We start from the raw sequence: 14642 nt of genomic DNA on the forward strand, positions 1-14642 counted from the left end.
AAGATGTATGCAATAAGTGTGTGTGTAACCCGGGGATTCCACCGGGCGCGTTACGGCAGCGCAGCGGCAGCCGTATTCACGCGAGATCACGCGATAATCCTAAACCTAATGTAGGCTACTCACCTTCCACTCCCAAAACTACTGCAATTAATTGCCACGCTTTGTCCTTCCGGTCATTGCCCTTATACAAAGGATGATTTTGTACATAAATGACGTTGTGATAGGCTACATGAGCTGAGTATTGTGTTTTATTTTGAAAATTGACGGGATTTTTCACTTCCTGGCCTGCTCGATCTGCTCTGTTGAAATTGACGCGGTTCAGCAACGGCTTGCGGCAAAAATAAGAATGCTACGGAATGATAGCGCTGCGGCACGGCGAGCCGCTCCTGGGACGCTGCTGAGACGTTCCGCAGCCGCGCCCGGTGGAAATGGTCTCATTGATTAGAGTGGAACGGACCTATCTGCTGCGGTGACCGCGGCCAAGACGTGCCGCGGCCGTAACGTTGCCGTAACGCGTCCGGTGGAATCAGGCCGTAAAGGTCCACACTGCTCTGAAGCGCTGCATTGAAAAGTGCCGGGATGATTTCTACCAAACGGTTCAAGAGAAACAAGCTGAAGTCCTCATCAAAGAGCTGGAGCCGGAAATGAAATTGGTTATGAACGATGGTCACAAAGAACGACTGAAATGCCTTATATTTGCCCATGTAAAGGTGTTTCAGCTGGTAATAGACACTGGATGGGATTTAATCTATGTAATGTGATACTCATGAATGTTATCAACTCATTTTAAGGCAAATAAAACATTTTAGTACCGAGAGGGCTTGAGATCATTTTCTGGCAGGAGGGAAACGACTGAAATGTCTCATATTTCCCCGTGTAAAGGTGTGTCAGCTGGTAATAGACACTGGGTGGGATATCTATGTAATGTGATACTCATGAATGTTATCAACTAATTTTAAGGCAAATAAAACATTTCCGTACCAAGGGAGGGCTTGAGATCATTTTCTGGCAGTAGGGATACGACTGAAATGTGTCATATTTTCGCTTTAAAACGTATTACAGATAGACTGGATTTGTTCTTATCTACCCCACATAGCCCACATGAATGTTAGTGTCAGTTTGAACCCTAATCTATCTAATGTGATAGGACCTACTCATGAATGTTATCAATTCATTTTGTGAATAAAAAAAACTTCTTCTTGAAAAATCTATAAGCTGGGAAAATAATGCATGGTAAGAAAATACATGTTTTATGGTATAAAAAAGACACTCAAATTTTGATTACAGTGGTTTAAAAACATAAAGGATAATTGACTCACGGACAATATTCCTGTAGTGCTATTGACGAGTATAACTGATCAGACGTCGATCCCCGTACATGTCTTGTCACCTTAAAATACCAAAATACATGTGTTAATCAGTGGCGTCACTATGCTGTTTTATTCTGGGCTAAAGCCTCGGATGTTATTTAAATAGCCCCGAATATAAAAATAATAAATGTATAAACATTTATAAGTAGCCTAGTCTAGATATTCCTTTTGCCAAGAGAATAAACGAACAACCTGTTTACCACCTCAAGTTAATTAACCTATCCTATCCCCAGTCAGATCCGTGCGTGTGTGTGTGTGTGTGTGTACGTGTAAGGTCTGCCTCACTTGTAGGCCTATTCATTTTACTCTGAAATAACTTGAATGGAACTTTAGATGTTTGGGGATAAGCAGCACAGCAGTCAGGTAGATATTTAAAGCTATAAACCGCGTATTTCGTTTATTTAGATAAAGCATTATGAAAAAGTTTGCATTTACAATAAAGCAGGCCTACAAATAAATTTGGCGCGAGAATTCTCTTGAGTAGAGGCAATAAAAATGCGATATGCATGGAAGAGAAAAGGATTAGAGGGGAGAAGGAGAAGAGAGAGTATTTAGTGACTACTGTATGGAGTGTATCTATTGTTTGTGTGCGTTGTGGCATCCCGCCACTTAAACCTCGGCCCGGGCGGGTCCGAGCTGGGGTGATTGACGGCGTATACCGCCGCCACCCACTGAGTGGCGACGAAGAGCATCACTCTCTCCCCAATCAGCAAGATGGGAGACACCTGGCTGGACAGCCAGGAAGAGACTTTAAAAGGAGCATGAGGACTGACATTTGGGAGGAACGGGAGCGAGAGAGAAGGAAGCACTCAGGTCCGGGAGCGGCGAGATGCTCACGGAGACCCAGACGGCGAGTGAAATGTATTGTTTAAGATGTATGCAATAAGTGTGTGTGTAAACTATCCATGTAGTTTGTATCTATATTAAGTAAATCTTTTGTGTGTCTTTATCTTTATGGTGTGTATCTATATGGAGTGTATCTATGGTGTGTGTGTATCTATATGGTGTATACCTATGGTGTGTGCGTGTATATTTATGGTTTGTATCTGTAGTGTGTGCGTGTGTGCATATGGTTTGCATCTATTGTGTGTGCGTGTGTGCATATGATTTGCATCTATTGTGTGTGCATATGGTTTGCATCTATTGTGTGTGCGTGTGTGCATATGGTTTGCATCTATTGTGTGTGCGTGTGTGCATATGGTTTGCATCTATTGTGTGTGTGTGTGTGTGTGTGTGTGTGTGTGTGTGTGTGCATATGGTTTGCATCTAGTGTGTGTGTGTGTGTGTGTGCATATGGTTTGCATCTATTGTGTGTGCGTGTGCATATGGTTTGCATCTATTGTGTGTGCGTGTGCATATGGTTTGCATCTATTGTGTGTGTGTGCGCATATGGGTTGCATCTATTGTGTGTGCGTGTGTGCATATGGTTTGCATCTATGGCGTGTGTGCATATGGTTTGCATCTATGGTGTGTGTATCAATATTGTGTGTGAATCTATATGTGTGTCTGTGGTGTGTGCGTGCATATGGTGTGAATCTATATGGTGTATTGGTGTGTGTCTGTATGGTGTTTGTGTGTATTGGTGTGTTTGTCTGTATTGTGTGAGGTCATTTAAGATCAAACACAGAGCTGAAATAGCCTCTCACTGTTACCGTTAAGTGCGACCAGAGGGCGACGAACCTGCTTTGAGTTTTACTAAAAAGCTCCCCTTCCGCAGCTCGCCTGCCATGTGGTTTTCTTCAGCAGTTAATTGGTTGCATCTGGTGCGTTTCACTTGAGAGGGAACCGGACAGTACGTTGTTGTCCTCCACTGTTTGGCAGTGTAGCGTCTCCCAAACGCCGTATGTTGTTGTGTTTCCAGAAACCACAACGTGTGTGTACCGTTTTGTTGAGGTCTGTTGTGACTTATTTGACATCTCTTCCCGTTTCACAGGTTAAAGACTTTTTGAAGTAAAGAGGAGCATCTCATCTGAACCTGATGTGAGTAGAATTGTGTGGCAAAGCACAACTGACGTGACTTGTATGTTGAATATAATTCACTGATAATGTGTGAAGGAAATCTGGGATTGTGGTGGTTTAACTCATTTGAAATTTAAATAATGATTCTACCTGAAAGTAACATTTTAGAGACTATACATTCAAACTTGTCAAAGTAAGAGGTAAATCACTCTTGACTAATGACAGTCAATTAATTAGTATAACTTATTTAAAAGTTGGATGTTCCCAAAAGCACTGAAATTGTATCCATTCATTTATCTGATTTAATGGAGATGGTAGATGTTGAACTGTGGGACAGTGCCCAAGTTTGGGGACCATGAGTAAACTGTTCCTTCCTTCAAAGGTCTATCAAGGATATTTAACTGCAGTTCTGTGAGTATCCCAACTTAACCAAGAAGATGAACTGCAAACTGTAAGTCATAAGTTTCTCATTACTCTTGGGCACATTGATGTATTTTGGCTTCCTGGTGAGTTAACCCCTTACCTGAAGGTTGATCTGAGTAGTAAGGATGTTTTATTGGTTCATGGGTTACTTAGGTGTTTGGTTTATGTTGGTTTTAATGATTTGTTAAAATGGTTACAGGCGCCAAGTTATTGTTGTAAGCTGGAGTAATGGGTTGGGTTCTGATGTCTTCAGTCTTCTTTCCAGCTACTTTCCTGAGCTCTGCATCTTCATCACATGAGTGTTGCTTTACTGATGAGGGTGTGGTCTGAGTGAGTGGAGGTGCATACTGGGATACAGAGCTGTCTGAATTCTACAGATCTGTAGACACGCCCCCCCAGGGGAAACCGAGTGTTTGAGAAACCATCGTGACGTCAGTTACATGGACTAGAATGTTCTTTAAGATGGAGACAGGGATTCAGAAGGAGAAACGCCAGGGGGAGATGAGGGGGCTCCTCATCTCAACAGCTAAAACACAACTTCAGTCTGACACAGAGAACCATGGAACACATTCAACAGTCCCCTCCAGTCATCGTGACTCCTCAGGGACAGTTTCATTTCCAAGAAGATCTTAATTGGGGCCAATCCAAGATGGATCCTGCTCCTCAAGAGCCACCCCCCCCCCCCCCCTCCACTGGGTGGTCTGAACGGATGACCTCCTTCCTGTCCTCAGGCTGACTAAAGCTGCACCGTTTGGATCTGTGAAGGCCCCTCATTCAGGAAACCACTGGACTACAAAGACGTGACTTCAGAGACGTTGAATCAACCTGGGACACATTTTGGAGACGCCAAGCATAATAAATCACCAATGTGGGACGCCACTGAAAAATGTTGCACACAATTTACTTCTCTGGAGACATTGGTTGTTCTGTTCTGGGTGACCTGGCAGGAGAGCTGGGGTTGGATGATGGAACATTATTTGGCATGAGGTTTTTACCCTGCATGATTGTTTGGCCTTTTATGGCTCAGTTGTGTGTTTGGGTTTGACATGAGATGGATGATTTTTGAGCATCGCTATGGTTCTACTGTGTGTCTCCCACTCACACCTGGCATGAGGTTCTACGTGCGTGTCCTGGGTTCTGTGTGTGTCCGGCTTGCTTTGACAGTGATAATGTTCATACGGGGGTCTGTGTGATTGGCTTGGGATATTGGAATGGTCAACTAAATCATACCTGATGGAAGGCCACACGTTTACTTAAGGGCCTCCAGTAGACATGAAGAGCCCAGAGCGACGCTGCTGAGCGATATCAACACACTCGGCAGGAAGGAGGGTATCCAACTCAAGTGTAAAAGGATGCAAGCGGCGTGTTCAGATCAGTGACTTCAAACTAGGACTACACCAATCAGGATCAATGGAGGATGGACACCTCAAGGAATTCCAAAAGGAGTCTGATGTTGGAAAGGGACCTAAATGGGTATTCAAGATAACCTTCAGACCTGTAATGAGATGGCTCTTCCTACCTGGCTGGATTGATGGAGAGCCCTGTGGATCTTGTCTTGCTCTCAGTTGCACGTCTTCTCAGGCTGAACAGTATTTGTTTCGGACAGGACTAGCTGAACGATTGGTTCCCTTAAATCAGAACCAATCTGGGAACGCCAACTGGTGCGCTCTTCGAGCTGAAGTTGTGCTCTTCGAGCTGAAGTTGTGCGCTTCAGCTGAGGAGGTAAGGAAACCTTCACTGGGGCTTCAAGGTGTAAAGAGGAGGATGTTTCAAAGTGTTCCATGGTACTCTGATGAAGACCGTTGTTGTGTTCCACTGGCTGAGAAGAAGAACCCTCACATCTTCCTCTTGGCCTTTCTCCTCTGAGAATCCTGGCGCCATCTTGAAGGATATTCCAGGTCATGTAACTGATGTCATGACAGATTCTCAAACACTTGGTTTCTCCTGAGGGGCGTGTCTATAGAACTGAAGACTTCAGAAAGCACTGTATCCCAGCATGCATCTCTGCTCACTCAGACCCCTCCGCATGAGTAGGATGCAACACTCTAGTGATGGAGATGTAGAGTTTTATAAGTAACGAGGGAGAGGACAAAGGTGTTTAGAACATAATGGCATGTCTAGTCTGTAAATCTTTAAACCATGAAGATGGTTGGATAGTTCAGGAATTGGGCTTTTTACTATGGGCGGTCCTTTCACTCAGATGCCCACTTCTCACTGGACCTGTACATGTGTTGGCTGGCTGGCATGATTTGCTGTTGGTGATGAGGCGGTCAGGGTGACGTTGCAGGGCTATGGTTGGCTCTCGGTGAGCTCAACGTTTAGATTTGCTCTGTATGGTTTGTACCCTGAATAATCTAGATAATTGTAAAATGTAGACACGGAATTGTATTGAATAATTTTAGGTTTAAAGTTGTTGTGGGACGTACATGGTAGTTTGGTTCCTTTTACGGTTTTGAGTGATATAACTTGTACACACTGGGTGCATAATAATGTAAAGGTACACTGAATATTAGTATTGACCAACAGCAACAAACTGATCTCCTCAAGGTAAGTCTGTTGGCTGTATTTCAAGACCATCGCTGGACTTCAGGATCTTCCTCCGTTCAGCTCAAGGTGAGGCGCTGGTTCTGTTTTTTCTTTGGTTGGTTCCGGCCGGAATGTTCGGATTCCAGTCGGACGGTTTGTGCTTCCCGCCGTGGAAGGTTCTGAGTACGGTCACTTGATTTAGTCCCAATGGTTAGCATAGAACGTTGTAGTCTTGACAACCATAAGAAACCACCTGGCAGTTAGTTGGACGGAAGTCCCCTGAGGTAATCTGGCAGAACGTTCTGGATTGTATTTGCGTAACCTCGAGCCGTTGCCAACGGAAATAGTTTTTCAGTCGTTTGCATTGGGAATTGTTGCCCCTTATCTTAAACAACTCAAGTTTGATATTAAATACATACCGACACGTACGTCGTACAATATGTTGATAATTTCCGATGGTTGCGGCGTACTTTTAACCGATGACGTGACGGGACTTTCGCTGCGTACAAAACGGCGTTCTACTTGCGGGCCAATTTTTGACATCAGTGACGGCTGAAAATCATTTCAAGATGGCATTTCAACGGAACCCAGCACCTGAATATGGCTGAGTATATTTGATTTAATATCGATACGGCTTAGTGTTCTTTGTTACTTCAGCTTTTGTACGTTCTAAATATCTGCTGTCATTAATAGCCACAGAAGTTAAACCCTACCAAATGGAATGATGTTAAACAACGACTTTGGTGCAGAGTTACCAACTGGATAATATCAAAGCTAAAATAATGGCCGTCCTTCCCACATGTTACAGTAGAAGATACTCTAGAACTGTACAAGGTTAAAAAGGTAACGTGTAGTTTGTCCCAAGGTGTCTGCCTCCTCACCCAGAGCAAGACATCCACCTCCTCACCCAGAGCCAGACCTCCACCTCCTGAAAGTCCTCCAGAACAGGTCAGTGCTCGTGTGTGTGTGAGTAGAGTCTGCTCAGGTCAGTTTCAATGCATGGCCTGAACCACTTATATTTTTTTCTGATATAAAGCTGTAGCTGAAAGGTGAGGCTGGGACCAGAGGCTTGTTGTACCAGGATGGACCAGTGACTGAGGCTGGAGACCAGGGGCCTGCAGCACCGGACCAGAGGGTAACCATCACCAAGCTCATCTGAAACACTAAAATCCACGGTAGTTTAGGTCTGCTTTTGATCATCTAATGACTTTAAATCTGTGCCAAGCTGTGATTTGAGTTAATTCATACGGGGGTTATGTAAGAGTCATATGAGCCATTATTGTTACTAGTGGTGCTACGACCGTAGTGGATGAATTGCTGAACGAGACAAGCTGCAGACGTTGTCTAATTTAAGTGTTTAAATATGTTTTACATTTTTCTTCACTTTTACAAGTGAACCTCGGATGCAGGTGGTGGGGTGTGTTGCTTCCCCAGGTGATTTACTGCTGGGACCAATGTTTGTAACCAGACCAGGAATCTATTTCTGGGGGAGCCGTGCTGAAGGAGCTGGTGGAGGAGTCGTGCTGAGGGCCTGCCTGCTGGAGGAGCTGGTGGAGGAGTCGTGCTGAAGGCCCTGCCTACTGGAGGAGCTGTTGGAGGCCCTGCCTGGTGAAGGACGTCTGTCGTGGGGTAGATGGAGCTTGACTCTGAAGTGATCATCACACTCACTGCCACTTCTCGTAGAATACTGCTACCACAAACTACCGGCTTTTTTACCATATATACCAGACGACTACATCTGTTTTACCACATGTTGAAGCAAAACTTCCGCTGTTTGTTCCAGACCAGGAATCTGTCGGAGGAGAGCTGCTGGATTCCTCGTAAGTTTGTATTTACTTACATGGTTGACTTGGAGGGGAAAATACAGCTGTTCCTTGGACATGCGTTAACCAACTACCGCTGTGTTTTCCTACTAGAACATGTTTCTGGAGCGGAGGCGAGCTGGTAGGGGAGCCGTGAATCTGGAGGATGACCATCACTCTACCAACAAGGATTGTAAGTTTGTATTAACCTAACAAAGTGGAAGTAAAGGGCTTAAAAATAAGACTAACTACATGTTTTTTTTACCAGACGTTAGGGCAAGACTCGGCTGTTTGTTCCAGACCAGGACTCGGGCTGTGGTGAGCTGATTGAGGAGCCAAGACTCTGGAGGACGACATCACTCTACCAACCAGGATCCTCGTAAGTTTGCATAAAATAAACAGAGTGGACTTGTTGTAACGCAGGATTAGTTTGTCCACTACAAGTTGCGGCATACTACTGTGGTTGTTTACCAGACAAACTACAACTGCTACTTTGTTACGCGCCATTAGAGCCCAACTACAACTGTGTTTGTTACCTGATATTAGAGACAAACTACTGCTGTGTTTGTTACCTTTCATTAGAGACAAATTACTACTGTTTGTTACCTTACATTAGAGACAAATTACGTTTGTAACCAGACCAGGAATCTGGAGGACTGATGGAGAAGCCGTACATCTGGAAGGCAAATCCTGAGGACGACCAGGACTCTACCATCAAGGATTTCTCGTCAGTTTGCATTATCTGGACATAGTGGACTAGGTAGGGGGTTGGGGGTTCAACTCTCAAACCAATGTTGCCGGGTTCAAGTCCTCAGAATACAGTGATGCATCCTTGAGCAAGGCGCCCTAAAGCCTTCCTGCTCCTTAATGACTAATCTTTGGTTCAGATAATGTTGCATCTTTTGAATATTGAACCTAATCAATGTCCTTGTTTGGTCCGGGCAGACACGCCTGAGCTGAACCTCACCTGATCCTGTTTGGCCGGGGGTAGACACACCTGAGCTGAACCCGCCCTGATCCTGACATCCTGCTGGTCCCGTCTCCTCAGTTCATCTGCGCCTCGTCCTCCAGAAGACCTGCTGAGCTCAGCAGTCTGAGGCTGATGGATCAATGACCTCCAGTGGGAGTGATCTCCTTGACCCCACATGTAACCGTGTGCTTCCACACGCCTTTCCCTCACGTCTGTCACTAACCTCACTACTTCACTACTCTCTACTGCTTCCTCTTCTTCCTTCTCTGTTGTTCGAACCTTTACACTGAAGGCGTGTCTTCCTGCCCTCAGAGGGTTCAGCGTTAGGGTTTAGAGTCAGGGTTTAGAGTCAGGGACAGAGCTGGTCAGGGAGGACTGCTTTTACACAAACCTCTTCACTCCCTTTCGGAATGGTGGTGACATTTTGAAAAGATTCATTTGGGATAATGTTTTCCTCTGCTTTCCTTTACAAAATTGTATTAAACTTCTGTCAACCAACTGTTTGTAACCAGACCAGGAATCTATTTCTGGGGGAGCCGTGCTGGAGGAGCCGTGCTGAAGGAGCCGGTGGAGGAGTCGTGCTGGAGGAGTCGTGCTGGAGGAGTCGTGCTGGAGGAGTCGTGCTGGAGGAGTCGTGCTGGAGGAGTCGTGCTGGAGGAGCCGTGCTGGAGGAGCCGTGCTGGAGGAGCCGTGCTGGAGGAGCCGTGCTGGAGGAGTCGTGCTGGAGGAGTCGTGCTGGAGGAGTCGTGCTGGAGGAGTCGTGCTGGAGGAGTCGTGCTGGAGGCCCTGCCTGGTGAAGGACGTCTGTCGTGGGGTAGATGGAGCTTGACTCTGAAGTGATCAACACACTCACTGCCACTTCTCGTAGAATACTGCTACCACAAACTACCAGCGTTTGTACCGTATATACCAGACGACTACATCTGTTTTACCACATGTTGAAGCAAGACTTCCGCTGTTTGTTCCAGAACAGGAATCTGTCGGAGGAGAGCTGCTGGATTCCTCGTAAGTTTGTATTTACTTACATGGTTGACTTAAAGGGCAAAATACAGCTGTTCCTTTGACATGCGTTAACCAACTACCGCTGTTTTCTTACTAGAACGTGTTTCTGGAGTGGAGGCGTGCTGGTAGGGGAGCTGGTAGGGGAGCTGGTAGGGGAGCTGTGAATCTGGAGGATGACCATCACTCTACCAACAAGGATTGTAAGTTTGTATTAACCTAACAAAGTGGAAATAAAGGGCTTAAAAATAAGACAAACTACATGTTTGTTACCAGACGTTGGGGCCAGACTCGCACTGTTTGTTCCAGACCAGGACTCTGGCTAAGGTGAGCTGATGGAGGAGCCAAGACTCTGGAGGACGACATCACTCTACCAACCAGGATCCTCGTAAGTTTGCATAAAATAAACAGAGTGGACTTTTTGTAACGCAGGCTTAGTTTGTCCAGTACAAGTTACGGCATACTACTGTGGTTGTTTACCAGACAAACTACAGCTGCTACTTTGTTACGCGCCATTAGAGCCCGACTACTCCTGTGTTTGTGACCTTATATTAGAGCCCAACTAGTACTGTGTTTGTTGCCTGATATTGGAGACGAACTACTACTGTTTGTTACCTTACAATAGAGACAAATTACGTTTGTAACCAGACCAGGATTCTGGAGGACTGATGGAGAAGCCGTACATCTGGAAGGCAAATCCTGAGGACAACCAGGACTCTACCATCAAGGATTCCTCGTAAGTTTGCATTATCTGGACATGGAGGACTAGGTAGGGGGTTGGGGGTTCAACTCTCAAACAAATCAATGTTGCCGGGTTCAAGTCCTCAGAATACAGTGATGCGTCCTTGAGCAAGGCGCCCCAAAGCCTGCCTGCTCCTTAATGACTTATCTTTGGTTCAGATAATGTTGCATCTTTTGAATATTGAACCTAATCAATGTCCTCAATTTGGTCCGAGCAGCCTGAGCTGAACCTCACCTGATCCTGTTTGGTCGGGGGTAGACACACCTGAGCTGAACCCGCCCTGATCCTGACATCCTGCTGGTCCCGTCTCCTCAGATTATCTGCGCCTCGTCCTCCAGAAGACCTGCTGAGCTCAGCAGTCTGAGGCTGATGGATCAATGACCTCCAGTGGGAGTGATCTCCTTGACCCCACATGTAACCGTGTGCTTCCACACGCCTTTCCCTCACGTCTGTCACTAACCTCACTCCTTCACTACCCTCTATTGCTTCCTCTTCTTTCTCTGTTGTTCGAACCTTTACACTGAAGACGCGTCTTCCTGCCCTCAGAGGGTTCAGCGTTAGGGTTGAGAGTCAGGGTTTAGAGTCAGGGACAGAGCTGGTCAGGGAGGACTGCTTTTACACAAACCTCTTCACTTCCTTTCGGAATGGTGGTGACATTTTGAAAAGATTCATTTGGGAAAATGTTTTCCTCTGCTTTCCTGTACAAAATTGTATTCAACTTCTGTCAAGTGTTGTTATATTAAAATCCCACATTGACTTCTACATGTTTGGTGCGGTTCATTTAATTGTCCTTTAACTTGGTAAATGTCAAGCTAAACTCCTTCAATACATTTAATATACATTGTTATTCAGCAATTTTCACATAATCCATTTTGTAAAAACATTAAACCTCCATATTACTACAAATTTCAAGCCTATTCATGTATTTAACAATGTACATACTGCCCTGCAGGCCATTCTCTGCTACTACAACACGTTCAATCCACCAACCCGTCTCGCATCAATATACTATAGCTACGTTGGTTCAAACGGAAAATGTAAGTTTGGTGTGAGACTGTCTAGCAGAGGGAGCTGTCGTACACCTTAATTATACAGGAATGTCTGTATTTACTAGAGCTGTCAGTTAAACGCGTTATTAACGACGTTAACGCAAACCAATTTTAACGGCGTTAAAAAAATTATTGCGCGATTAACGGAATTATTTTATAAAAAAAAAATATATATATTTTTTTTTTCTTTGGCTCAAAACAGAAGCAATAGCCTGACTGCTATGTTCAAATGACATTTGTTCAAAGCAGTCGTTTAATTGCACTATAGGCTCTTTTTTTGTATCGTCCTGTTTTGATCAGTATATGCCGACGTTATCAATAAAAAATCATTTGCACAAGGCAAGCTGATGCACTTCACCATGTTGATAAGATAATTAAAATGAGAAGAATTATGGGACAAAAAAATCAAGGGATATTTAGCATAGAAAAATAATTTGCGATTAAATATTTTAATCGCTTGACAGCTCTAGTATTTACATTTTAAAATGTTCATTTGCTGGTCTAGTTTGTCTGCCAATAACTCTGCCTCCAGCAACAGGATTGGTCGGAGCATATGAAGTGAAGGAAATAAAAGCCCAACAAAAGGCCTCCAACGCCCCCCACTCCAGCTCATACTTGGCCAGTATCCTGTGTACTTATACTCATACTGAGCCAGTAACCTGTGTACTTATGCGCGTGTCCACTGCAGGTTCCGGTACGGTTCGCTTCGTATCAGTCCGGGAAGGAGGGCGCGACAAGCTCAGTTCCGAGGTCGCGTTTCCACCGCCGACAGTACCCTTTATGGTAGGCCGGATGTCGATCGCCGCGGCAGCTACGTAAACATCGTAAACAACGTCTTCCTCCCCAAGAATGCAGAGGAACGTCTCCACCTCCTTGTTCGCCCGAGCAAGCGTTTTACGCGACATGTTCATTGTAAAGAATAATACCTCAAGTTTTTTGTTTTTTTCCCCACATCGCCCGGAAGTGACAGTTCTGTCGACCAATCAACGGAGGGGGTGTGTAGCTCGAATTTTCCGGTACCCTTTCAGGCATCTCGTCTCATTTTCAGTACCCCAACGGCGGAGTACTGAAAACGAGGGCAAAACTAGTACGGCTCAGTCCGGGTCACGCCCACTTTTGGCGGTGGAAAAGCAATCCGTACCGCACCTTTGCTGACCGAACCGTACCGTACCGCACCCTGCAGTGGAAACGCGGTATTATACTCATACTGAGCCAGTAACCTGGGTTCTTATACTCATACTTAGGCAGTGTCCTGTGTACTTATAATCAGTGGCATCACAAGGCTGTTTTATTCGGGGCTAAAGCGCCGGATATTATTTAATTAGCCCCGAATATAATTTTTGGGAAAAATTAATAACATAAAAGAATAATATTTTCTCTCTCTCTCTCTCTAGTCCCACGTGCATTCATTTACTCTGAAATAGCTTGAATAGAACTTTAGATGTTTGGGGATAAGAAGCAAAGCAGTAGCTTTTTAAAGCTACAATAAACCGCATATTTTTGTTTATTTAGGTAAAGCATTCATAAAAAAATGTCATGCACAATAAAGCGGACAAAAAAAATCAATAAATTGTATGCCCAAAGGGATACTTTTTTTTCCCCTCTGGGCTAAGCCCCGGATGTTTATGCAACCTAAAATCGCCCCTGGTGTTAATACAGCGGACATAGTCCTGTAGTGCTATTGACTACTATGACTGATCAGACGTCGATCCCCGTACAACGTCGATGTCTTGTCACCTTAAAATACAGATCTGTGTTAATACAGCGGACAATAGTGCTGTTGACTAGTATGACTGATCATACTTTGCTGCCGCACTCACATTTCGAGGCTAGCTTTAACAGGCTGTGCGTGCTCCCGCGGCTGAAATCACTTTCTGGCAGCTGATCACTTTTTGGCACAACACCGGCGGTCGGGCCTAGCAGAGAAAGGGGAGGTAACCTTTCACCGTATCTTTATGTTTATGTTTTATTGAACATGTAAAAATAATACAAACAGAAATAATGAGAAAGAAAATGCAAGAAATAAAATAAAAACAAACACATGGGATCCTCAGGATCCTAATCAACAAATAATAGATAATAAAGTTTATATTATGATGTTCAGCTCGTCGGTTAAAACAAATCAAAGCTTTTGGACAAAACAATAGCAAAATATTTGAACAGATTAATCGAAACCATCAAACAAGAAATATAAAAAAAGAAATTCACTGCTCCAGCTCATAACAATTCTTTATTTTTTTCCGAAGATTCTTTTTTTTATATAGTCCTATAGATAGTGGTACATTTGTCAAATGTACCACTATATATATATTTTTTAAATATATATATTTTTTTAATATATATATTAAAAGAAATAATCTTCTGAAAAAAAAAAAATGTCATTTGCATTGGTTCTTATTGGTGGTTTGTTGAATATACAGGTTCCTCTTTGATAAATGACCGTAAGAAAGATATGAGGCCGTTTATCAAAGCCGTTTGCCGTGTTGTTGCATGTGGAACCACTGGGGGGCGATGAATCCACTCCACACATTTATAGGCCCATGAGCGACACACACACATCACAATACAGAAGTAGAAAGAGAACCAACAAGAAACCCATTTAATGAACGCACAACATAATGAAGGATTCATCAAGGTAGGCTTGTTATCCTTTCCCCAAAGTGACTGAATTACTCAGAGTATTGAAGACACTTGTCACTAGTAGTGACAAGTGTTATTAAAAAAAACAAAATATTTCATTTTTTAGCTTCATAATAGCCCTAATAACTATATTATAAAAGCCCTTTTCATTGTTGCATGAAT

General features: G+C 44.1%; 1 long non-coding RNA gene across 9 annotated transcripts; it reads left to right on the forward strand.

Moving 5' to 3' along the window:
- Positions 1 to 3300: 3300 nt before the first annotated feature.
- LOC130393872 (uncharacterized) lies at positions 3301 to 11678 on the forward strand. 9 transcript variants are annotated; one of them, XR_008897175.1, is made up of 15 exons: positions 3301 to 3350; positions 3712 to 7226; positions 7315 to 7413; positions 7747 to 7907; positions 8062 to 8098; positions 8195 to 8273; positions 8349 to 8459; positions 8720 to 8840; positions 9026 to 9227; positions 9563 to 9864; positions 10019 to 10055; positions 10150 to 10252; positions 10326 to 10437; positions 10698 to 10785; positions 11009 to 11678. It is a non-coding gene; the product is annotated as an uncharacterized LOC130393872 (long non-coding RNA). The 9 variants fall into 9 exon arrangements; XR_008897174.1 differs by having other exon boundaries at positions 7315 to 7453; positions 9026 to 9864; XR_008897176.1 differs by having other exon boundaries at positions 8697 to 8840; positions 9026 to 9864.
- Positions 11679 to 14642: the final 2964 nt, after the last annotated feature.

Source organism: Gadus chalcogrammus, chromosome 12, assembly GCF_026213295.1.
Source record: "Gadus chalcogrammus isolate NIFS_2021 chromosome 12, NIFS_Gcha_1.0, whole genome shotgun sequence".
Taxonomy (NCBI): Eukaryota; Metazoa; Chordata; class Actinopteri; order Gadiformes; family Gadidae; genus Gadus; species Gadus chalcogrammus.